At 37.5% G+C, this 26,690-nt stretch overlaps 2 long non-coding RNA genes across 9 annotated transcripts in view; both read left to right on the top strand.

Annotated features, from left to right (window-relative positions):
- LOC123602160 overlaps positions 1 to 4,406 on the top strand; it is a 128,062-nt gene extending 123,656 nt beyond the window's left edge. For 3 of the 4 annotated variants that reach the window (XR_006714400.1, XR_006714408.1, XR_006714405.1), the window contains exon 8: positions 926 to 4,406. This is a non-coding gene — a long non-coding RNA (uncharacterized LOC123602160). The remainder of the gene's footprint in view (positions 1 to 925) is intronic. The other variant, XR_006714406.1, reaches the window with a different exon arrangement.
- A 2,050-nt stretch (positions 4,407 to 6,456) lies between these two features.
- Positions 6,457 to 26,690, top strand: part of LOC123602150 — a 62,936-nt gene continuing 42,702 nt past the window's right edge. For 2 of the 5 annotated variants that reach the window (XR_006714397.1, XR_006714391.1), the window contains exons 1-4: positions 7,006 to 7,314; positions 7,445 to 7,608; positions 8,245 to 8,355; positions 22,700 to 22,884. This is a non-coding gene — a long non-coding RNA (uncharacterized LOC123602150). Of the gene's footprint in view, positions 6,507 to 7,004; positions 7,315 to 7,444; positions 7,609 to 8,244; positions 8,356 to 22,699; positions 22,885 to 26,690 lie in introns of those variants that run through there. The other 3 variants (XR_006714393.1, XR_006714399.1, XR_006714398.1) reach the window with 3 other exon arrangements.

Raw genomic sequence — 26,690 nt, 5'->3', positions numbered from 1 at the left:
ATGAAATTAAGTTTTATTTCAATGATTTGTGTATATATCTTTCATTCTTAATACTATAATGAAGGGAGAACAGTAGAAACCTACTGTTGAAAGAAGTCTGTTGAAGGGTGTAAAACTCCCTTGGTTGGAAACAGAAGAGCCACTTATCATATATAGTAAATGGTGCCCACAATATCTTAGACCAATATTCATAGAAACTAGTGACCACACTCTCTTGCCAGAATGTGTGAATGATTCATAAGATTTCTGGAAATCCCTGGGTATCAGGGAAGCATATGTGGCCTAGGAGAAGTAAGGAGAAATAAAAGTAAACTGTTTCTGTGACCAAAAGAGGAATTTTTAGAGAAGCCCATGAAGGCTGTAATTCATCATGAGACACCAAGCTGGGGTACCCAGGAAATTGTCTCATTGACCTCCAAGGTACATACAGTGTTTTTACCTTTCTGCAGTTCCCAAATATGTGCAATGCCATGTGGCTGGATTCCTATGGAAGGAGGTGAAAGGAAAATTCCTAAGGAATATTCCTTAGCAATTGAAAGGTCTTTAGTGCCATCTGGTTTAACCTTCTTGCTTGGATGAGATCACAGCAGTTTGTCTGGGTTGTTGCACAAATACTCGCTGCCCAAAGGAAAAGTGTGAGGGTAATATATGTGTTATTTTCCAGTATATTCTATATCACAAAGCTATATTAGGGTGTTATTATACCTCTTTCACAGATGAGAAAATTAAGGTTCAGTAAGGATAAGAAGCTTGAATACAATTCACTTACTGGTAGTTTGTAGGATTTGAACCCAGAAGGTTCTTACCTTTCCACTACGTCACACTATCCTTTAAGTACTGTAATTAATTATAACAACAACAACAACAACAACAACATAATCCATCCTGATTTTAAAACAATGACTTCTTTTTCTCTTGAATTAAGATTTGCTGCTTAAGTGCTGAACATGTTCAGACAAGATGGAAGAAATTGTTCAAAAAAGGAGATGGGAAGAAAAAAAATTCTCTGAAGATAGAGGAGTATCCGTGTCAGGATGAAGAAAGTGGCAAGTGGGTAAATGTGACAAAACAGAAAAAGAGAAGGAAAGAAAATTCACTAGGGTAGGAGCTATGGAAAGGCCTGTGAGCCTACAAAATTAAGCTGTACCTGGAAGATACAAAATACTAGGCCAGGTGAAATCCTAATGATGCAAGAAACACATGCACATTGCTAAGTAGAATAACCACAGTTGTAACTCTTGGGAAATAACAATGGTTAATACCTTTTGAACTGGGACTCCAGAAAAAGGTAAATTGACATGCTTATCCAGGAGCTGAGCAGTTTTCTGGGGGCATAAATCTCAGCCATAAATGAGACCTGCTTGGACTCATTAAACTCACTAATCAGTTAACTCCAGCTGGGAGGGAAGGAACAAAGGAGAAATTTGTTCCCAAACCATGTTCCCAAGGAAACTTCCAAAAGAAGGGAAAAAAGGCTCTGTGCTGAGTTAAGCTCAGGCAGTGTCATATGCTAAATCTTTGCTTTTGGAGAGTCTCAGGAAATCAACCTGGTAGACTTAGTTTAGCTGAGACTTTTCCAAAGATATTTGACCATGGTATACTTTTTCAGTAACATATACATTAAAGTATGGAACAAACTTTTTGTGAATGTATGATTCTTGAATATCTGGTAATGCTCATTGGCCTGTCAAGTGATTTGATATTTACAGAGAAAAAAAAAAAGAAAGAAATACTTTTATTTGTACATATTTCACAGCTTTGAAATAGAAGATTCTTAGATTTTCAGAAATTCAGTTATTTTCTTATAATCTTGTGTGTGCTACACATACTATATCATCTGTTCATCCTGCCTTCGATTCAGTTATTAGAAAATAGATGGTTTTGGCTGAAGTATTTTCTAACCACTTGCTTATTGCATAAGCTAAGTTCATGTTTTCTTTTTATAGTTGCTATGCATTTTAGCCCCAGTTGATGAAAATTGATTAAAATGTTGTACAATAGAATAAACACCATGATAAATATTGTAAAGTGAATGTATCTTCTCAAAAATAATAGTGTGGATATAGAATACAAATCTGCATTGTCTCAGAAAAGTAATCACTCGTAACACATTCACCTGAGTGGCCAAAAAAGAAAACTACATGTAAAAGGTACATTGAATATTCAGATGGATACATTGAAGTACAATTTTATAGGATCTACGATCTATTTCTAGAATTCTGTCACATACAAACAAACTCCGTTTATTATGCTCTTTTCAAAGTGCTGACAAATCAGTCAATCAAATCAGTCTAGCTTCTTCTAAAATAGGAATCGGAATAAAATTATGTTTATTCAGAGAACTGCTGGGATCTCCAAGTTGTCACAGCACAGCAACCACAAACTTCGGGGCCAAGAAAGGGAAGGAAAAGGGGGAAAAAAAATTAATGAGCTGGAAAACTGGAGAAACTCCAAAATCTTTGGGAAATAGAAAACATTTACATGACATAGGAAATTCTTGAATCATGTTATTAAGTCAGGAAGACACAACATTTACTGTGGGATTTTTTTGATCCTACATTCCTCAAAAAAAGAAAAAGTACGTCGTGCTATTGCCAGAAAGATGATAAACTAGCGTAATTAAAGTTGAAAAAGAAAAGAAAATTTGCAGGTTACAATTTTTGAGTCAAGTAATATTGTAGACGTTGCCTAATATCAAGGATATATGATTTACAAAGGCAGTTGCCATCACACACTTACTAAATACTTAGGAATTTCAGTTGGACAAAACCAGTGATGTGCTCGACATGAATTCATTCTCTGCAAAGATGCAGTCCATTTGAGAAAGAAAAGTGCTCAATGACTCTCTCTGTTGGTCATCACTAAATATAATGCTAACAGAGAAATTAAAAGAATTGCTAATAATGATAATAAAAAAAATGTTAAAAAAATGTTAATTGTTAATTGAGTTGTGCTGCAGACTGGAAAAGGTGTTCTGAGATAGGCATGGGAGAGCACGTGCTACCTGTATAGGAAGGAATGGTGTTAGTGGGTAGATTGCTTTGAATGCCAGGAACCAACAGCTTTAGTCACAGAAAATGTTTGATTGGAAACAGTTTCTCTTTACAATTACAAAAACAACCACATTATTGTGAGTGTTTATTCTTCTTTTCAGTGTGTTTGATTGAACAGCTTGTCTGAGACTGATTTTTTTACTGGAGTCTTCCAGCTGTCGGTGAAAAACAGGTATACGCTCACCAGTTTTTAAAATAAAGATGATAAAGATATTTTTCTTGAAACATGTTATGGCCAATAATTTCAAGGTTTATTCAAATGATGATATGTTTGAATCTTGAAAAGGCTAAACTTAGTGCGTAAAAGCATATAGATCATGACTTTGTCTTGCTGAATCAAAGTATTCCATGATTTAAAATAAGACTGTATTGTAGAGCATTTTGGCTCATACCATGAGTTTGATTCTTATTCAGTGCTTGATGATTTTCTTCTCTCATCAGAGAAAAAGATTGATAATGTGTCATGATTATGTTTTACATCAATATCTAAATGCTGCCACAAAATTACTTTCCAGGGCCAAATACAATGTAGCAAACAAAAATCTATTTGCAAGAACCTTCCAAATTAAAACATTTTAATATGCTTTGGTTGCCAATTTATATTCTGGAGGCCCATTAAAGATAGTGTTTGATGTGAAATTTCTTCATGATTTTTGGGTCAGTGTTTAACTTTTTAAAACTATGGAAGTTTACTGCCATTATGCTTGACTTATAAGACTAAAAATATAAATCAACTCAACCTGTACCTATTACTTAATCTATACCTAATCTCCCTATTTATTTCTGGCATTATGTTGAGATCTTGGTGTGAGATTAGAAGTGATATTTTCCTTATGGCTGATCAGAAATGAATGAAAATGCCAATTTCAACATAAGCTTTATTTATATAACTTTAAATCATAACACTTAAAGTTTACCCAGAGTTAGTGATAGGGATTTTTGTTAAATAACTAGGACATGTGTTGTAGATAAAATGTTTGAGAAACCTTGGTGTAGAGGAGTATTTTGGAAAATGTTAGATGAGAAACTCAAGGGTTTGGAGGCATGGAACATGGAAACCATTAACAAAGAAAATGGCATTGTTTCTTTTTTTCTTTTTTAAAGTAGGTGTCATGTACACTGCAGGGCTTGAACTCATGACCCTGAGATCAAGAGTCACATGCTTAACCAACTGAGCCACCCAGGCACCTGATGCCATAGTTTCTAAAACCAAACTTGAATAAGACGAGAGGGAGTCTGATGTTCAAGTAATTCTATAAAACAGAGTTTTGTCCTCAAGAACAGAAATGACTGAAAAAAAAAAAAACATACTGGAGAAATACCAGTGGTAATCAGCAAATTAGAAAGAACGAAGGGAAAAATGAACTTGGGTGCTGATTCTTGATTTGTTCATCCAGTTAATAATACAAAAATATTTTCTGAAGCTAGAGAGGTTAAGTAGCTAGTTGCTATGGAACTGAGTTAGGTGTCTGAGATAAGACTAGATCGCACGTCTGTTGGAATCATAACCTGGTCTCTGGACCTCTGGTGACTGCCATTGACTGTATAATACAACCAGCAAGGACTACTTTTTGAAGAAATATCATGAGTTGGATTTTATTTGAGTAAAATCAAAGGCTTGTGTAATATCCACCCAGGATATCAATTGTGCGATTGGACATAAAGGTGTGACATTCAGAGGAGCTGTCTGAGCTACAGGCTTCAGATTAGGTGTCATTGTATTATATACAAGTTGATATGACTTTACCTCAAACATTTTATCTGCAAAACATGTACTTAGTCATTTAACAAGTGGAGGATTTAAATAGAAAAGAACCTAAAAACACCTGATATTTAAAAGTTAGAAAAAATCCCAATATTGGCGGGTTAGATGGAAGAGAAACAATTAGAGAAGACCAAGAAGGAATGATGAGTCAGAAGCGAAGGAAACCAGTGGGGTGTGATGTCACAGAATTCAAAGGAAGAGAATGTATGTGAGGAGAAAGTCCACTATGTGGAAGTCTGCTGGGAAGTCCAGAAAAATAAGGAAAATCCTCAGAGGCTTTAATGCAGAGCAGTATTGTAGAGGTTCCCAAGTCAGTGGAGTATTTAAAAACAAAGCACTGAGCATGGGTCCTAAAAAGAAAGTATGAGTGCTGATTGCGATTTTAGACTCCTGATTCCAGCAGAAGTTGCCCATGGCATCTGAATACAGGCAGGTTTAAATGAATTTGGGTTGTCAGTGGAAACTTTGGAGTTCTCCACTGAAGAGTGACTGGGGGAGTAAAGACACGCATGGTCTTTAGCATTGTAGATACCCAACATTTGTCTTTTGGTCCTGCAAGCACAAGTTCAAATGAGGTTGATTTGCCCTTTGTGCCTCTTCTCTTTAGTTTCCTTTCACACATCAATCTTCTCTTATGTCACTTTTCTCTTAGAGAGGGATGTGTGTGTGTGTGGGGGGGGGGGGGGGAGGGCACAGTCCAGGGGAACATGGAATAATCTTAATGTTGAAATGTGGAATTAAAAAACGAGGTATATCCAAGCTATTCTGTGGGACAACATAACTGAATTTAAAAGCAAATCATGAAAGTCATTGTCATAGATGAATAACACGCTTTATAATTTGATGAGGAGGGTATTTAATATTACGATAAAATTGTAAACAACCATGCCAAGTTCCAATTTCAAAAGGATGTTTAGTTATAGAAAAACAATTGCTACAGGGCCATTTCTGCAAAACTATTGTGTGGAAAATAGTAGTAAAAAAATCGCTCTTTTTGACCATTTTACTATAATATGTGAATAAGGATTTACTTAATGTTGTATTATATTTTATAAAATGAAGTTAATATTACAAATGGAAGAAATGGTTGGGGAAAAGGACCCTTCTAATTCATTAGGAAGTTTTTCTCTTTTTGTAAAAAAAAAAAACAAAAACAAAAACAAAAACAGCTTTGCTTTTTTATCAATTCTTTTTGAAATATAGAACACCATAGAAACAGTGGCATCTTCTATTGGGGTACAAACTGGCAGATCATTTATTTTGTCTGATTTCTTAATTACTGAGCCTGCTGTATATGGTACCAAAATTTATAGACTTTGCCAGAGTCATTTTGTCGTTTTACCCAAGATTTGTATAATTTATTTTTGATGTGGTGGACATGATACTGCATTCAATTATCTGTGCATCTATTTCCTAAAGTAACTTGAGTATAATAAGTATTTTGGTTTCAAAAGAAATAAATCCTGTTTAAATTTGTTTATTTAAAAAATGTGTTAATGTTTTTATTTATTTTTGAGAGAGAGAGAGAGAGAGAGAGAGAGAGAAAGCATGAGCCAGGGAGTGGCAGAAAGAGACGGAGACACAGAATCTGAGTTGTCAGCACAGAGCCTGACGCGGGACTGGGACCCACGAACTGTGAGATCATGACCTGGGCCGAAGTCCGACGCTTGACCAACTGAGCCACCCAGGTGCCCCAATTCTGGTTACATTTAAATGGAAAGGCTAGTTGTTCTGAAGAATTCATTCATTGCTTTCCTTATTCAACAAATCTATACTTAGGACTTATTGTGAGCTAAGTCCTGCTCTGCAGTTAGGGGTAGATCAGGGAACAGAGCCAAGTTCCTGTTTTCAAGAAGCTTACATATCTACTAGGGAAGAAAGACACCAAACAAACAGAAAGATAATATGTTGAATGGCAAAAAATAATATAAAGAAAAATTGGAGTGTTTGGAAATTGGAACTGATGAGAAGAACATGAGTTGGGCTCTCAAAAATGGTGATCATGGGAGCTTAACAATTATGGCCATAGCCAGAATAGTCCGGGAGAGACGTTGCTAGCTCTTCCTTAGACCCCATTGGCACTGGGACTCTGGAAGTTGGCTTCTGCCAGTGTGTGTACAAGTATACAAGTCTGCTTCTATACTTCGCTCCAGAGTCAGAGACTGGGCAGGGAATGGTAGAGTGTAGGTTGCGCACCCAGACCTGAACTTCGCAGAGAGATCATCTGCTCCCCTGCACCATTTCTAACGGAAATGTGACCCTGTCCACCCACCAATCTTGGGTTTTCCCTAGTTTGGGGATGTAATTATAAAATTCAGGATAAGTGAAGTTGAATTTTAGATAAATACTAGTTAATGTTTTAGTATAAGTATGCTCAAATTTAATTGAGTGCCCTGTAGTTGTTTTTGCTAATTCTGACAACTCTACCCCAACAGGAAAAGTGTTGTTTGCTGACAGCCCCCAAAATGACAAAACGCCCATTCAAATCCACTAAAGGTGAAGATTTAAGAAAGACTGATACATAACACCGGACTCATAAAACAGTGTACTCAGTACTATAATTAGGAGTGAATATACAAATCTGTGGGAGAGCATCTAAGAAAGCAACTTATTTTTTTCTGCCTAGGAGTTGGATGGAGAGTTTCACCAAGCCACAAATTTTTGAGCTGAGTTTTGAGCTGGATCTCAAGATGAGTAGGAATTTACCAAGGGAGAAAAAAAAAAAAAGGAGAGAGAAGAGAGTGCTTCACCAGCAGAGAAAGCAAGCAGCATGGACCACAGGGTCATCAAGTGAGCATCATCAATTTGGTGTGGTTTGCATGAAAGGGTTCTTGTGTATCAGAAATGATTGGGGACGAGTGTGGAGAAGGGCTTTGTGTGAGATGGAGAAGGTGTCTTTTTTTTAATAAAAAAAATATATATTAATTTTTATTTATTTTTGAGACAGAGAGAGACAGAGAATGAACAGGGGAGGGGCAGACAGAGAGGGAGACACAGAATCCAAAGTAGGCTCCAGGATCTGAGCTGTCAGCACAGAGTCTGATGCGAGGCTCAAACCCATGGGTCCTGAGATTGTAACCTGAACTGAAGTCGGATGCTTAACCAACTGAGCCACCCAAGCACTCCCAAGAAGGGTCATACACACTAGAAAAAAGAGGGAGAAGAACTGAGTTTGGAAAGCTTGCTGTAGCTGCAGAGCTGCTAGATATGACTTGACTTCGGTTTTATAGGTTTGGTTTTATATATTTATATCTTGAGCCCCCAAGAGAAAAAAAATACCTTAAGTTACTGAGTTATTATTACAAGGGTACTTGTTGGCTGGCAAGAGACTCTCCGTGTTTGGTTTGTGGGGCTCTGGAAGGGGGACATAAAGCCAGTACAGATGGTAAGTCATGGAGTGAATTACGGTGTTGGGTGTCAATACAGGTGAACACTGATGAGGCCACAACCGCGCTACTGGTCCAATGCACTGAGACGGCCATTAGCCCATCCGGTGAAACTGAATGTAAGACCAGAAAGGAACCTCGGAGGTGACAAGTGAGTGACGGTGCATTAGATGTATTGCAAGTTCATGACTTTACGAGTGAGTAAATGTACAGACGTGCCTGGACTTTTCCTTCATCAGGGCATTTATCTCCTTTCCCTATGCCACTCAAAGAAAAGGTGAAGCCTTGAAATTAAATCATAGATTTTCTTCAAAGGGAAAGTTTGTTATGGCCAAGTACATAGTAACTTTTTTATTACTATGAGCGTTTTGAATTCGAGAACACAGACACCTATGGACTTGGGTAACTGTGTTTCTTCAGGATATGATATCGTAAGAGATTTTTGATTCGCTGTGCATGTCAAGACACGCTCATTTGTCGCCCAGTTGGCTCAAAGTCTTGAAGACCTGAATCAAATAGAAGTGAAATCTCAAAAAATTTTTTCTCATGGCTTAAGGTAACTTTCACCCACTTCCGTTTTTGCTTCTTTGACCTGTTCATTTCATTGTTTTTTAAGGCACATCTCAGACATTTTGAGTCACATGAAGTTGGAAGACTTTTTTTTTTTTTTAAGTAATAAAAAACCAGCCTGGAGGGGGGAACAAACACAGAGGGAAATCACTCAGAAGTCACACTGTCCCAACACCTCTGGACCACACAGCGAAGAGCAAAATCATTCCCCTGAAAATTGGTCAGGCTTTGTGCATCCAAGAAGGTTTGGGGGGATAGATGCAGAAGGGACCATCACATCATAGTAGGGGTGAAATGGGGGTGTGCTGGATCCCAAGCTGGCTCTTCACAAAACTTCTTCTCTAGGAGTGGAGTTCCTGCCCACCAGGCTCAGTTTTATACCCTTGATGAGGCTGTGCCTGCCCTGGGTAAAACTTTCATCATAGAGGTTGAGGGCAAGATTGTCAGCAGTGAGATAGGTATGGTTCTGTGATGTGGCATTTGTCTTGGAGATGTTCCTGGCTGCCTGGATCTTGTGCAGCATGACATAGTCAGGGTTCTTGCTCACAGCATCTCCAGGGTGAGCAGGTTGGGGTTGAGGGTTCACATAAGGCCTGGTCTCAACCTGGCCCTGGCCCCATGCTTACTCCTCTAGCCCTTCTCTGGGCTGTCAGATCCTGCAAAACTTTTTGCTATATCAAATTAAATACTTTACTAACTTCACCTTAATTTTTTATTTTTTTGCATATTCTATATCTTCAGCTGATATATATATAATTTTACCTTTAGGAAGATACATACTATTAGAGAAAGAGAAAGCAGAGGCAAAACAATTAATAGCATGATGGTTTTTAAAAAGTTGTTGAGAAACTGTACTTGACTGCTTGTAAATTTCATTATTTCTAAATCTGCCTCTGCCTCCCACATTAATGTGAATAATGGGAAGTTTCTGTAGAAAAATTCTGCATAGGCCCTCTAGTTATGCATGTAATAAATTAATATCACTGTGTTGTAGAAGATACATAAATGCATGTACGCTTCTATAAACTCACAGAGCAAATTTGCATTTCTGGAATTCATTTTTTGTAAACAGCCAATAATTAGCATTGAGCACAAATAATGGAAGGATATATGAATGAAGACCAACTTTGCCGAAGATTAGGAAGTGTGCATTGGGACAAGGGAAGATTAAATAGAGGTAAAACAAACAAACAAACAAAAAACAACCAACTAAACAAATGAAAAAACAAAGCAAGACAAAAACACCAAAACCTGAACATAGTGAGAGGAAACGTTGAGAAATATTTGGTCTAATATGACTTAGCTGGGTTTCTGGAAACACAGACTTTCTTCCAAAGGAGTAACCTGGGAAACCAGTGGATAAGTAGGGGAAATAGAGGACCATTTCGAGGAAGCCAGAGGGGTGCCAGAACTGCAGTTTGGCCCAGTGCAAAGGATTGTAGCCATTACATGACCAGAAAGGACTCTATTTTCTTCTTCCTTCCTTCCTTCCTTCCTTCCTTCCTTCCTTCCTTCCTTCCTTCCTTCCTTCCTTTTCTTTCTTTCTTTCTTTCTTTCTTTCTTTCTTTCTTTCTTTCTTTCTTTCTTTCTTTCTTTCTTTCTTTCTTTCTTTCTCCTCTCTCTCTCTCTCTCTCTCTCCCTCCCTCCCTCCCTCCCTCCCTCCTTCCCTCCTTTCCTCCTTCTTTTTTCTTTCTCTGAAAACCTGATTTCTCAAACCTCACAGACCTTGGAGCAGAGTGTTCTGGAGATTTAGAAGAGAGTTGGCTTATGTTAGATAAAACTGTTCATTTCTGTAATGTTCTCCAGTTTCATTGTGGAGACCGTGAATACCTTTTGGTTCACCTGTTCTTTGGTATTTAGCTTTGTATTCTTTGATGCTAATGCCAAATGATGTCTTCATCTTTTAATTAAATTTTCTAGTTGTTTGCTGTTCTTGTATAGACTTGCATCTGACTGTGTATTTAGCCACACTGTCAATAGATCAATAATTTTGTGTTTATGCAATTAATTACATCATTTACAAATATAACCGCTTTTTCTCCTCAGTTCTAGTCTTTTATGTTTCTCATCCTTTCTATTGTGCTAGTTATGGCCTCTAACTCAATATTGAATGGAAATAGTAATGACCAGTATTCTTGTACCATTCCTGACTTTATTATTACTTTCCAAATTTTTACTGGTGTAAGAACACTTAACAAGAGATATACTCTTTGAAATTAAAAAAAAAAATAATGTTTATTTATTTTTGAGAGAGACATCAGGTGGGGGAAGGGCAGAGAGAGACTCTACACACACAGAGTCCGAAGCAGACTCCAGGCTCTGAGCTGTCAGTGCAGAGCCCGATGTGGGGCTTGAATCCATGAGCCATGAGATCATGACCTGAGCTGAAGTCGAAAACTCAACCGACTGAGCCACCCAGGTGCTCCCACCCTCTGAAAATTTTAAATTGTATAGTACAATATCTTTGTTTAAATATTTATTTATTATTTGGGAGAGTGCAAGTGGAAGAGGGGCAGAGAGAGCAGGACAGAGGATCTGAAGCAAGCTCTGCGCTGACAGGCTGACAGCAGTTAGCCAAAGTGGGGCTTGAACTCCCGAACCATGAGATCATGACCTGAGCTGAAGTCGGATGCTTAACCGACTGAGCCACCCAGGTGCTCCTGGTACAGTATCTTTAAATACAGGCACAGTGTTGTATAACAGATCTCTGTAACTTACTCATGTTGCATAACCAAAACTTTTTGCCCATTGATTAACACCTCCTGTTTTCCTATCCTCTTGGCCCTGAGTGACCACCATACTATTCCCTGATTCTATGAGTTTGACTATTTTAGATTCCTTGTATAAATGGAATCGTGCATTATTTGTCTTTCTGTGACAGGCTTATTTCATGTACCATAATGTCTTCAAAATTCATTCATATTGTTGCATTTTGCACAGTTTCTTTCCTTCTGAAGGCTGAATAATATTCCATTATATGTATATATACTTTTTTAATTAATTCACCCATCCATGGGCATCTACTTGCTTCCTTATCTTGGCTATCGAACATGAGAATGCTACCTATCTCTTTGAGATCCTTATTCCAATGATTTTCGATAAATACCCAGAAGTGGGATTGTTGGATCATAATGATAGTTCTTTTCATATTCTTTACATTTTTTTTTAACATTTATGTATTTTTGAGGACAGAAAGAGACAGAGCACAAGCAGGAGAGGAGCAGAGAGAAAGGGAGACACAGAATCCAAAGCAGGCTCCAGGCTCTGAGCTGTCAACCCAGAGCCCAATGCAGGGCTTAAACTCACAAACTGCGAGATCCTGACCCGAGTCAAAGTCGGATGCTTAACCAAGTGAGCCACCCAGGCGCCCCTAGTTCTATTTTTATTCTTTAAAGTCACCATCATACTGTTTTTCATAGCAGCCGTACAATTTTGCATTCCCACTGACAGTGTACAGGGTTCCCATTTCCCCATATCCTTCTCCACACTTGTTGTCTTTTGTTGTTTTGATAATAATCACCCTGATAGGCAGAAAGTAAAATCTCATTGTGGTTTTCATTTGCCTCTTTTCATTTGGTTATTAACATTGACCATCTTTACATATACATGTCAGTTATTTGTATGTCTTTTTTGGAGAAATGTCTCTCTAAATCTTTAGCCCATTCTCAAATTCTCAAAAATTTATTAGTGTATTTGTTGTTGAGTTCTCAGAGTTCCCTATATATTTTGGAAATATACCCCTTATCAGATAAACTGGTTTGGAAACATTTTGTCCCATTCTGTAGGTTGACTTTGTTGATTGTTTTCTTTGCAGAAGTATTTAGTTTGATATAGTCTGATTTTTCTATTTTTGGTTCTTTGGGTATGTGTTTAGCATCATATCCATGAAATCATTACCAGGACCCATGTCCTGAAGCTTCCCCCAATGTTTCCCTCTCTCTGTTTTATAGTTTGAGGTCTTAAGTTTAAGTTTTTAATCCATTTTGAGTTTTTGTTTTGTTTTTGTTTTTAGTTTTTTGGTATTGTGTGAAATGGGACTCCATTTTAATTCCTTTGCTTCTGGCTATTTAGTTTTCCCAACTCCATTCACTCAAGAGACTGTCCTTTCCCCAATGTGTATTTTTGGCTGTTTTTTTTGTGAATGAATTTACCATATAACATAGGTTTACTTCTGAGCTGTTTATTCTGTTCCATTGATCTGTGTCTGTTTTTCTGTCAATACCATACTGTTTTGATTACTGTAGCTTTGTAATGATGGTTGAAGTCAGTCACTGTGATGCCTTCAGCTTTGATCTTCTTGTTCAAGACTGACTGGCCTATTCACATTCCTTTGTGGTTCCATATAAGCTTCAGAATTGGTTTTTCTATTTATGTAAAATGTGCCATTGGGATTTTGATAAAGATTGCATTGAATCTGTAGATCGCTTTGGGTAGTATGGACTTCTTAATAATAGTATGTCTGACAATTCATAGATACAAGATGATTTTCTATTTCTTTGTATCTTAATTTCTGTCATCATTGCTTTGTAGTTTTTGACATGTTGGTCCTCACCTCCTCAGTTAAATTCATTCTTTTTGATGCTCTTGTAAATAGGACTGTTTCCCTTATTTCCTTTATGGTAGTTCATTGTTTGTGTATAGAAATACAACCAGTTGTGTATATTGATTATGTATCCTGAAAGTTTACTAAATTTGTTTGTTACTTATAATAGTTTTTTACAGAGTCTTTAGTTTTCTATATAAGATTATGTCATCTGCAAACAAGGGCAATATTACTTTTTCCTTTCTAATTTGGATGCCTTTTATTTATTTTTCTTATCTAGTTGGTCTGGCTGGATCTTCAATACTATATTGACTAGAAGTGGTGACACTGAGTATCCTTGCTTTGTGCTGGACTTAAAGGAAAGGCTTTCAGGTTTTCACTGTTGAGTATGATGTTAGCTGTGGACTTTGTATATATTGCCTTTATTATGCTGTGGTAATCCACTTCTGTTCCTAGTTTTTTTGAAAGCTTTTATCATGAAAGGGTATTGAATTTGCCAAATGCCTCAATTTAGATGATTTATGTGATTTTTACCCTTTTTTCTAATATATGTGGTAAATCATATTAACTGACTTTCATATGTTGAAATCGTCATTACCTCTCAGGGATCATCCACTTGGTCATAGTGTAAGATTTCTTGAATGTGCTGTTTAATTCAGTTTCCTAGTATTATGTTGAGAATTTATGCAACTATATTTATCATAGATATTGTCCTGTAGTTTTCTTTTCTTGTGGTGTCTTTGCTGGGTTTTTGTATTATGGTAATAAAATTCCTCAAAAATAAATCTGGAACCATTTTCTCCTTTTCACTTTTTTGGAGGAATTTGAGGATTGGGAATAATTTTTCTTTAAATGTTTGGTAGAATTCACTGGTGAGGCCATCTGGTCCTTGGCTTTTGTTTTGGGGGGGTTTAAATTATTCAGTCTCTTTACTAGTAATTTGTTCAGATTTCCAATTTCTAAATGATTCACTCTTGGTAGGTTATGTCTCTAGGAATTTATTCATTTATAGTTTGTTGGCATAAAATTGTTCATACTAATCTTTTATGATCCTTTGTATTACTGTGGCATCAGTTGAATGTCTCCTCTTTCATTCATAATTAATTTTATTTGAGTCCTCTCTTTTTTTTCTTGGTAAGTATAGCTAAAGGTTTGTCTAGTTGGGTATGTTTTAAAAAAAACAGCACTGATTTCATTAATGTTTTCTATTATCTTTTTTGTCTCCATTTCATTTATTGGTAGTTTGATCTTTATTATTTCTTTCCTTTTACTAATTTCGGATTTCATTTGTTCTTTTTCTAATTCCTTGGGATGTAAAATTAGGTTGTTTATTTGAGCCTTATCTTTTTTTCTTAAGGTAGGCATTTATTGCTATGAACTTGACTTATAGAACTACTTTTGCTGCATCCCATAAGTTTCAGTATGTTGTATTTGCATTTTAATTTCTCTGAAAATATTTTTGATTTCTCTTTTGATTTATTCTTTCACTCATTGGTTGTTCAGTATCATGTTATTTAATTTCCACATGTTTGTGACTTTTCTTTTCTTCTTGTAATTGATTTTGTACCTTTGTGCTATGACAAGGAGATGAGCATCTTCCCCTGTGCCCTCCAAGCTGAGCCCTGAGTGGGTAGCCATGGTGAGTGCTTGCACATGTATTAAAACCTGCTACTTTTTTGCTAGACGTGGGGTTTTATGGAAACAAGCTTCATTGGCTTTCAAGAGCTAGGGATTTTAGAGGCCTTTGCCTTGGATGAGAGTCTTTGATGTTGAAGTATTAAATTTGGGTCAAACCCTTTGCTTTTCAGACAGAAGCTCAGAGTTGAGAGTTACTTCCTGATTGTATGGCATAGTGCCAGGAGTTGAGTTTATGGCGCACTCTGTCTCAGCTTTTCAAAACTGTTTCCCTGTGGATATTTTCTTTTTTCTTCTTTTTTTTTTTTTTTTCGACGTTTATTCATTTTTGGGACAGAGAGAGACAGCATGAACGGGGGAGGGGCAGCGAGAGAGGGAGACACAGATTCGGAAACAGGCTCCAGGCTCTGAGCCATCAGCCCAGAGCCCGACGCGGGGCTCGAACTCACGGACCGCGAGATCGTGACCTGGCTGAAGTCGGGCGCTTAACCGACTGCGCCACCCAGGCGCCCCTACACTGTGGATATTTTCTTATTTAACTGTTGTGTGGGAACCTTTCAGCTACTTTCTGGATTTTTTTCAGAAGAAGTTGCTTGATGTGTCAGTGGTTGGAGAGGAGTTCAGGAGCCTTCTGAGTCACCATCTTGGTTGACCTATACACTTGTATTTTAAATTGTTACATTCTTTTGATAAATTGAGGCCCTTTTCATCATGTAATGATCATCTCCATTCTTAATAGAACTGTTTATCTTAAAAGGTCCTTTATCTGACATTAAGATAGCTATTCTAGTTTTATTTTCATTAATATTTCTGAGATAAGTCATGTTCTACCATTTTCTCCCTATACTTCCATGTCCTTATGTTTTCAGTAAGTTATAAGCATATACCTATAACTCCTTAACACTTAATTTTCTAATTTAGTATATTTATATAGATTGTCATTATTGATATGCTTGGGCCTATTTTTACTAACTTTACCGATTTATTAGTCGGTTCTTTCTTTGTCTGTTTCTTTTTAATTCTTTATTACTTTTATGATTTGAGTTGATATTTATACTGCTCTCCCAGTAAGGCAAGAACTTAGTACTTTGTCTACCAATGGATTTTCCACCCCTAAACCCAGATCATTGCCACTCTCCATCCCAAAGCCTCTACATACACATATGTAAACACTAGTTTAAACTAGTTCCACATAATTCTGGGGATTTCACAGTTCTCTGAATTTTCACACTGCACTTCTTTCAGGGTTGATTTCGGCCAAGGGATCCAAGCTAGTTTTACTAGATTTATATCTTATCAGAACTGGAGCCTGATTTTTTAGAGCTGCTATTTATTCTATAGCTATTTCCAACTATAATTTGCATACTTTTCTATAGTTGGTTTTTGAGACTACTAATGCCACCGTTATGTAGATTCGGAATTACTAACAGTATACTTTGTGTTTTGCTTACCTGAAGCACTTCGGATAAAGGGTACAAGTGCTCTAATTATTTTCTTTGTGGGGGTAGGAATTGTTTGTTAAAGTTTAACATAAACTTTTTTTCAAGGCTAAAGTTCAAAATTTAAATTTAAATTTAAAATTTAAATTTAAGGGGCGCCTGGGTGGCGCAGTCGGTTAAGCGTCCGACTTCAGCCAGGTCACGATCTCACGGTCCGTGAGTTCGAGCCCCGCGTCAGGCTCTGGGCTGATGGCTCATGATGGCTCAGAGCCTGGAGCCTGTTTCCGATTCTGTGTCTCCCTCTCTCTGACCCTCCCCCGTTCATGCTCTGTCTCTCTCTGTCCCAAAAATAAATAAACGTTGAAAAAAAAATTTTTAAATTTAAATTTAAAATTTCTCATAATTTGTTTTTAATGACTGGTGTTTCTTTTAAATGTTGGAGAGATAGGCCAATTTGGACATGGTCATTCCTCCTCCACTTAATGGTATTTGGAGAAATATTCATGGCTACTCAAAACCATTGGTGTAGTTTATGTTATTTATTTATTTATTATTCTTTTTTTAATGTTTGTTTATTTTTGAAAGGAGAGAGACAGAGAGCAAATGGGGGGAGGAGGGACAGAGAGGGAGGGAGACACAGAATTTGTATATGTGCTGCTGAAGCGAGCACAGGGAGACACAGAATTTGAAGCAGGCTCCAGGCACCAAGCTTCGTGTCAGCACAGACCCCAACATGGGACTTGAACCTACAAACCTTGAGATCATGACCTGAGCCAAAGTCAGATGCTCAACCGACTGAGCCATTCGGGCACCCCAAGACCATTGGTGTAGTTTAGATGCACAACCCTTCTTAGGTCAGTGTTGTCTTCAAGTTCTGTAACACATTTCATAGTTGGTGACATGGGCTTTTTCAACAGTATTTATTTGTTGTCATCCATTACAATGTTGAATTTTCCATTTTTCATTATCTGATACTTGACCTTATGGTCCTGAAATAGTGTCTCTTCTTCAAGAGACTTCTCAGAAGTGAACGCATTTTTACACCTCCTCTTACAGCTGATATTTCAAGCCAGATTTTCTCGTTTGGCCATTCGTTAAACAAATATTGCTGCCATAGAGATTAGGTTGCCCTAAAGGTGTTTGGATTACACAATTCTTAAAATTTTTACAGTCAGAAAATATTTATCGAGACTGTGATATGTCTCAGACTTTGCCCTGCTAGTGGAAGATTTAATGATAAATAAATCTATTCCTGCCTTTGAAAATGACAAACTTAGGGAATAGAGTTAATACCATGTAAGATTCAGACAATTTATTAATTTACTACACAGGATTAAGAAATTTGAAGTCTATAAGATCCTCATATTGTCTCTCCCTGTGGCCACATGAATATAATCAGCAGGTAGCTGGTGTGCATGGATTAACCAAGAGGATGTTTCATATATATTAACTCTAAGCCAATGGATATGGATTACAATCCTATTATTGTTATTTTCTGTCTTTCCATTTTTTATTTAAAATAGGGATGTGAGAATGATCACTTTCAATATATATCTTGATTAATCTTCTCAAATAGAGTTCACTTTTCTTTAGACAGCAGGTCAGGTGATAATCCAGTTTCACTGGCTTTGGAGTCATTCTGCTTCATTAGATAAATTGGTGTCTGAATTTGTTTTGATCTTTTTGTTAACAGTTGGTCTTAAATGGTAATGGTAACTTTCAAGAGGCCACTCTCATTTCTGTTTTCCAGGGTTTTTTTTTCAGGGGACATCACCTTACTATAGATAAAAAGTACAGATGATAAATTTTAATATTTTCTATATTATTTCAAAAGTGCTTGTAATTTTATGCTTGATTCATAATAAATGTCTCTCAACTGGAGTTGTAATTTAAATTATTTTGAATTACTTTGGTATTTACAATTTATTTTTGTCTTTGAATTTTTGATAAGCTAATAGAATGCTCTCTGTAATGAGTTCTGGGTGTGCTGGTTTCCCGATAAGGTGTTTGCAAATGTGACGCATCTATATATGGATTAAAATTTGCAATTTATTCCTTTCCATACGTTAATTCCAGAAACTAAATATGTAGGATATCTGGTATTGCCAGGCACTTGTTTGTAGGCCTGATGTAGTCTAATTAGTTCTGTGAATATTCTGGCTAGTATTAAAATATGGAAATATTAGAATATAGCCATAACATGCTACTACTGACATACTGTTTTTAGTTAGGTTAAGAATATATATGGGGCGCCTGGGTGGCTCAGTCGGTTGAGTGTCCGACTCGGTTTTGGCTCAGGTCATGGACTCATGGACCATGACATTGAGCTGGGGATGGGGCTCTGTGCTGACAGTGTGGAGCCTGCTTGGGATTCCCTCTCTCCCTTTCTCTCTGTCCCTCCCTCTCTCTCTTTCTCTCTCAAAATAAATAAATAAACTTTGAAAAAAAAAGAGTATATATGAACACCTTTGGTTTAGAGCAAATGATGTTTTACTTTATTCTGCTGAAATTAGGGGCTGAACTGTTAAGGAAGACCCTTTGTCAGAGCATCAGATTTGGTGGTACAGTCAGAGGCTTTTGCCCTATGACTGGGTGAAAAACCTCATTTATTAACTGAAACAAAATCCTCATGAACACTTGAAAACAGATACAGTAGAACCAAAATCTGTCAGGATTTGATGGCTAAGCTCATGAAAAAGTAACCTGTGGATAAAAGTTTCTTTCTTCCTTCCTTCCTTTCTTTTCTTTCTTTCTTTCTTTCTTTCTTTCTTTCTTTCTTTCTTCCTGTCTGTCTTTTTTCTTTTTCAAAAAATGGACTTATAGTGTGCATCTAACTTCAGTAGTGGCTCATAAAAGGAAAACTAGTTTTTCTGTGCTTGAGTGAAATGGGAAAAAGCAAGTTAGGGAATTCTGTTTAACAGAAACTTTATGAGGAATGAAACTGAGATTGGTGGCCCTCATTTCCACACCTTCCACAGAATTTACAGTGAAGAGAAACAAACTAGAACAAAAGAAAGCATTCGAGGTCCATTCAGACAAGTCAGGATGCTGAAGAAACACAACCATCTGGACCACGCTAGGAAGCTGGGTGGAACTCGGCCTCTTCTGCCAAGTGCTAACATGACCTTGACTTGCAGAGCCTGTGTCTCCTCCTGCCATCTCTACTGATGGTTGATAGATACACCATGTTGTTTAAATTCAGTTTCACCATAATCTCTTGGTGAAAATTTGCAATTAGAACAGAGATGATCCCTTGAGGTGCACAGATGGCAGGGGAGAAAGCCTATCACGAATTCCAGAGCTGTTTTTCAACCCCCAGTGTCGAGGGTGGATCAAAAGAAGTGAGACTTGAAGTAGTGAATGTCTTCCCTGTTTACCGTCATCTGCTTTATGTACAAATATCTATATTGACACTGACAGGATTATCTGGAGAGACATGTTGTATGTGTGTGTTAGTGAAAATAAAATTGGGAAATAGAGAAAGAGCTTCAATGTTTAGCTTTTGATAAATACCTGCTTGTTTTCAAGATGTACGTAACATATATCCTGTTAAAATGCTAGACATTTGTGTGTTTAGGGTTTACCAAAGACATTTGTATATGGAAGCCTTGCCCTGTGAAAAGAATCTATAAGATCCTTAGATCAAACAGTCCCTTCATGGCTTTGAACCTCAGTTTTCTTGCCTCAGCCAATTCTTTTCCTAGATTAAGTCTCCAGGAGGAACTGACATATTCTAAGTGAAGTGTATCACTTCTGTCTATAAGCCTGTCTTTCATCGAATATGTCTTCTGCAAGCCTGAGAAGGCCCCCATCCCCTGTCTTGCACACACGTAGTTCTTTCTCCATCTTCCAGTTCTCTTGCCATCTTCTCTCACACTGCCAGACTTTAAGCTCAAGCGTCACATGGGAAAGCTAGCCAAACCCTCAAAACTCCATTTATTGTGGGGAAATCAGAGGACACAAAACCCGTGAGAAAATCTCATTGCAAAGATGAGCCCCACCTATTTGAGATGTTTCCAGTTTCAGGAAGTACTGAGGTTGGATGAGGATGATGAAGACCATACAGCCCAGCCTCAGAAATTGGTGAATGTCCTGGAAAAATATAGAGGCATCCAAGCATATATTGGTTCTGGAGATCAAGTGACTTCTGTGATGGGTAACACAGGAGGCAGGGGCTGTGAGGTGACTGACCTTATGCACATGAAAGTATATCACACTGGAAATAGGGACGAGATGTGGCTTTAGCCAGAGAAGAGGGTGGGCTTGAGATTGTGGAGGGCTTGTGCAGACTGGGAACTGAACGAGTTCCTCCTCATATCTGAAAGCTCCCAACACTCCCTACAGAACTGCACACTGATGAAAACACACCTTTGCGATCACTTTAGGATGTGGCTGCCCAGTCTTGGCTGCTTCTGTGTGAGGGTGCAGATATCACTGGCTGATAGGTATCATGGAACAGGGATTAGGGAGAGGCTGGAAAATTTCAGAGGGATATCATTCTAGGATGTGCAATGGATGTGCAACTGTCCACTTGCTAGGTTCTTTTATTCATGTATGGTGATAGGCCCTTTGGACCTACTCTAAAACCTAATGAGTAGAGTTGCTAGGTATAACATTTTTTAAAGTGTATTTATTTATTTTGAGAGAGAGAGCATGCACAAGTGGGGAAAGGACAGAGAGAGGGAGAGAGAAAATCTCAAGCAACTTCCACACCATCACACAGAGCCTGATGTGGGGATCGAACTCACAAACTGTGAGATCATGACCTGAGCTGAAAACAAGAGTTGACACTAAAACAATTGAGCCACCCAGGTGTCCCTCAGTTACAACATTTTAACTTTGATCATAAGGTGGTTCCATTTTATGTATGTATGTATGTATGTATGTATGTATGTATCTATCATCTATCGAAAGAACATAGCTACACCTTTATTTATTTACTTTTAAGTAAGTTTAAATCCTTGAGGGATACAGCATCACATGGATTCCATGGCCAATGGCTTTTACAGGAAGAGTGCTTCGGAATTTGGCATGAACCATGAGTTACTTTCCCTAGGATTATTCTGGTTTTGTTCAGCTTGCCACCAGGAGTCACTGTGTTGTTCTTTGCTTTGTATACATAAGCACTTCTCTTGCCTTGATAGATTTCAATTTCACCTTGAGCATAAACACATTCAGTTTTGAGAATAGCTGTGTACTCCCTCTGATTCCAGGGACCCCACTTATAGCCAGCAAAAATGGCCTTGGACTGTAGCCTTCAGCCATATTTGTTGTTTTAGGAGTCCTAGTCCCAGCAGGCCTCCCCAGGCTCCAAGATGGCAAAAGAGCTCTTTGTATCTATTTTCAAAGGCTTTGTTGTAGTTCTGTATTTTTAATACTGACTGTAAAGGTATATTCTTCCATAAAAGCTGGCTGACATGTTTGTTGAATCAACTTTTTTTTTTTTTTTTTTTGCATTCTCATGAATTCTCAATGAATGTTCTATAACCAGATATACTGTCTAGTTTTCTGTCTAATTTTTATCTCTCTCCCATTGTGGAAAATGAACCAAGGTGATGTGATAAATTATTTTTTTTTTCTACAAATAATCACTTGGAGCTCCTGATATGAAACAAAAGACCTTCTATAAAAACATTCTCTTTCTTTGAGAAAAGGGCAGTATCTGCTGTGGGGTGACAAGAAAGGGTTTTTCGTTTTCTAGCCAAGGAGTTTCCTGTGCTGATAGATGATTACACCAGCTCCCTGGGACTCTGCTCAGCCTTTCAAATGCAATTCCTCCTTTTGCCCTTCTAGTCTAGTGTATGGAGGGTAGAGTGAATAAGTGAAAAACGGTGTGTATCTAACCAGTCAGCATGGTGGGTGCCCGAGGGCTTCTCTTACTCCCCACATATCCCACTACAAGCATATGTGACCCTCTGCAAAGACGTTACCATCTTTTTTGGTAAAATGACTTGCAAGCCCTTTAAGTTGTGGCTTCCTATTTCATATATTCTCTGTCTTCCTGTTTTCAGAGATTCCTCAACATTTCTCAGTTCCTTTAACACTTCTTGATCTGGGTAAGGGGCTGGTAAAGAGTTCACTTGTATATAATTTAATATTATCTCTAGAGAGGCTGATGAGAGAGAGAAAGGTGGGTGTGCTCAGGTCATTACTTTACTCCTAGCTTGTAGATAAGATGAACTGTGTTTTTCTAGATGGAAATTGTTTTTCATTGAAACGGGTTTCTGTTTCCAGTAATGTCATAGTGCTCTCATATTTACATTTGCTATTGTTATTTTATTTTGTCTATCTTTGACCTCTTTCTCCAGTCTGATTGGAAGGAGAATTACCCACATTATTTTCACTTGTCGAAGGAAGAGGAAGTCTAGTAAAGAAACAGAACTGAAAGAGAGACCAAATGGCCCTTCGTCTTCTGAGTCATTTCTATTCTGTTTATTTCTCCATTTGCTCAATTTCTTTGAGTACACATGAGGCTGAACTCGCATGTCATCAGGTAAGCAGCCACCGAAAAATAGATGGCATTTTCATTTTGGGTCAGCAGAAGTACATATTCTAGATCAGCCATCAATCTGGAGTCAAATAGTATGGTGTTTCGTTAGGGTTGATTTAGTGGTCTTCAAATCAAAACAACCTTTTGCATATTGAAAGTACATTATTGCATAATTCATTTTATGCAGTAATCTCATTAAGTTTTTTTTTTTTTTTTTTTTTTTTTTTTTTTTTTTTTTTACATTCTTACCAACTGACCTTATTTGTCCAGGACTTAATTTTCTGTGTCCCGCAAGCCCCTCAGTGTATCCAGTGGTAACTGCCACTTTTAATTTACCTGAGACTTAGCTACTTTGATTTTAGTCTTGGACAAGTTCTGTGAAAATGTCTTGTCTGTAATCCATTTCCTTAATGTATATCAGATAGTAATAGAGAAAAAGGGTTAGAGTTATAGAAGCACAAGGCTGAATTATCCATTAGTTTGGGAATTCAAATTCTCTACTTTTGTTGTTGTTGTTGTTGTTATATATTAGATTGTAGGAGGTGAAATAGATGGACAATAAAATCTTTGTTTTTGTAGTTCTGAAAAAATAATACTGACAGATTGTGAGATAGTAAAATTGCTGCAAGCTATCACTTCAGAATTTGTCTTTTTTCTCAAAATTTGAAAGTTTTTTATTTTGGCCTGTTGTTTGTTTCTCTTTGTTTTTTGGTGTTAGAGAACACAGCACCAGGCTGTGTGCATACTTTTCAGATGTGTGCTTTTCTGTAAGATTATCTATTCATTGCTTTATCATCTTTTACTCGTGGGCTTGAAATTTTTCAACTACATTGAAATGGTGTTACACTTTTTGATTTGCCAGTTGCCAAACATTTTTTATTTTGATGCCTTATTTTCTTAACCCCCCCCTTCTAACCCTCCAGACTATCAAAAGTATCTCTCCCATCCCTGTATAATAGTTACTATTTGTTTAATGCTTACAGTGAGCCACACAGTGTGTCACTAGCTTTATGTACTTAATCTCCTGTAATCATTTGTGCATGATCACACAGAAAGGATGGGTGTAGTCGGGATTTTCCTCACTGAAGTTTGCTCTGCTGTTGGGTCTTCCTCCCAATGAATCCAATCCCATTTTAGTTGAGTATTTTGGCAATGTGCAACACACACTTGATGATTGACCAACTGATGAGTGCTGTTGACACAGAAGTCCAATGCAACTTTGACATCATCTCTGTTCCTTATTTAACCCTTCCTCTGTGTCCATTTTAACCCAATAAATCTAGTAAAGTTTACCGCCCAGCTTTGGCAGGCCCTGAAAATCAAATTGGAGAGTAGGCCTGAAAGATAGGTAGTTTCAGCGTTTGGGGCTATGTAAAAGTGATCACAAGTGATGCTTGTGATCCCGTTTCTAGGAACCTAGTTAGTTCCCTCTTGAAATGTCTCTAATTCTCATTTCAGGATATGTAGCCTCTTAACTCATGACCTACTGGTTCTTCTGTATTAACCATTCTGTCATGACAGTTCAGTTCATAGCGCTGACAATCAGCTAGTAACAAATTTGTGATTGAGAATCTGTGGGTTCAGTCAAAATAGTAAAGCTTTCTGTACAGTGGACTTAGTAAATATTTGTTTTGAGCACACATACGTGTGATCATTCATGTGCGTCATGGGTTTTTCATTAATCCCTAACTCTGCTTGGAGCACACTTTGTTCATTGTACACCTAAAAGTGAAAAAGCATTAGATTCTCTAAGTAGATTGGATTTACCATGTATACGTTTTATTTTTTTCTCTCAGATGTTCATAGACATAGCAGTAGAGATGGCTTATCTATAATATCAGGCAAGTGCAGATCCTGACTAAATATTATACAGTAGAGTATTCCTTGTTGAACATAAAAGATAGTGTGAAGTATATTTATGAAATGGTGATTAAGATTCTTATTTTTTCCAAATCCTACTGGGCAATCAATTTTTCTAGAATAAATACCATCACCCCTCACCCCCACCTTTTTTGGATCAGTGTATTTGCATAATGGGATTTCAAGTTAACAAAGAAAATATACTGACTCGGTTTAATCACATGGGAATATGGTCTTCTGGATTTAATGAAGATGCTTTCAGAAGTTAAAAATAATCAGAAAATAAAGATGGGAGTCATGATATATTTCAGAACTAAGGAGATCTCTTCATGAAGGCTGGCTGGTGATGGTTCAATTTCTGTCAAGTCTAACCACATGCTATCATGCTATTAAATCAAAAACAATAAACACAGTTCAGTGACACAGATAATGGAGAGAAAATGGCACGGTCCAGATGCACTTTTGCTTATGTGTTGTGTTATCTGTATAATTTCTAAATTTTTCCAGACATCAGGAGAGTTAAAGAGTCTGCAGCTTTAAGTATCCTGTTGAGTAGCTCTAAGGGCAGTTGGAAGACATGGAATCTTTGAGTTCCTGGTGGGCATTTTCCACCACAGACTTCACAATTTCATTACAGGCTGAATGATATGAATGAGTAGTAGCTCAACCAGCCGCAGAAATAAAAGCATACGTACCCTGAATCCTCCCTTTCTCCCCTGTCATCAGAAATAGTCATTCGAAGTGACATGATGTTGTTTTTGAGCATCTCGTGGTGTCGAGGAGTTGCGTGGAAACCAAGCATATCAGCTTCTTCCAGTTTGAGTGAAATTAATTTTAGTAGGCTCCGGAGTTTGGCAAATTTAATTCTAACCCCTGTAAGGCTTTAACTTCTATCCTATAGTGGTATACGCAGTAGTCATCCTGTATTAAGATAACAACTACCCAGAAGAGATCATTCATCTGATCTACATTTCTGTTTCCTTATCTGGAAAACGGGGATGATAGTATCACTTAGTTTACAGGGTTGTTGAGAGGATTTTAAAAGCTAAATTTAATCAAGTGCTCAGCAGAATGTAATTTGGTTGGTCTCATTTCTGTGGTCTCCGCCATCTCTTTGGTAAAGCTCTTTCTATTATTTTCAGGCACTTAGGTGACTGTTTTATTGACCTCCTACTGAAGAGTGCATTAGAAGAGATCTCAGAGCAGTTTAGATACGTTATCTTATTTAGTCCCGGATCCTGTTACTGAGATCACAGGCAATATTTACACTGGGTCATGAATTTATTTGGTTGGGATAAAGTATCAAAGAAACATGGTTAAAAATTTCATTTTTCTTTGGAATGATCACCCATGAGGGCACATTTCAAACTTACCAATCAATCATCTATTATGTGCCAGTCATTGCCTAAGGTGTTTTAATTTTGTACTTGATCTCAGGTGAGACTCATGACTTTTTTTTGCAAGATAAGGAGCTGAAGTTCAAAAGGTGAAGCTCTGTTAAGTTAAACAGTTAATAAGCAGTAAAGCCTAAATTCAAACCTGGATCTTACTCATTTCAGAAGCCCTTATTCTGGGCAGTATACTCCCCAAAGTATACCCTAACAAACTGGAATTAGTGGTCTTGTATGCTGGGGTGCCTGGGTGGTTCTGTTGGTTGAGTGTCTGACTCTTGGTTTGGCTCAGGTCATGATCTCATGGTTCCTTGGTTCGAGCCCCACATGGGGATCTGTGCTGTCTGTGCAGGGCCTGCTGGGGATTCTCTCTCTCTCTCCCTCTCTCTCTCTGCCTCTCCCCCACTTACTCTCTCTCTAAAAATAAATAAACTTAAAAAAAATCTTGTATGCTCTCTTACAAATGCAAGTTATTTAGCACAAAGGAAACTATGTAACAATGTGGAAGGGCCTGGATGGATGTTTAGATGTTTGAATTTAAAATAGAGCCTATTGCAA

The sequence above is a fragment of the Leopardus geoffroyi genome, chromosome A1 (assembly GCF_018350155.1).
Source record: "Leopardus geoffroyi isolate Oge1 chromosome A1, O.geoffroyi_Oge1_pat1.0, whole genome shotgun sequence".
Lineage (NCBI taxonomy): Eukaryota > Metazoa > Chordata > Mammalia > Carnivora > Felidae > Leopardus > Leopardus geoffroyi.
The sequence above is the reverse complement of the archived record's forward strand: the minus strand, read 5'-3'. Positions and strand labels throughout refer to the sequence as shown.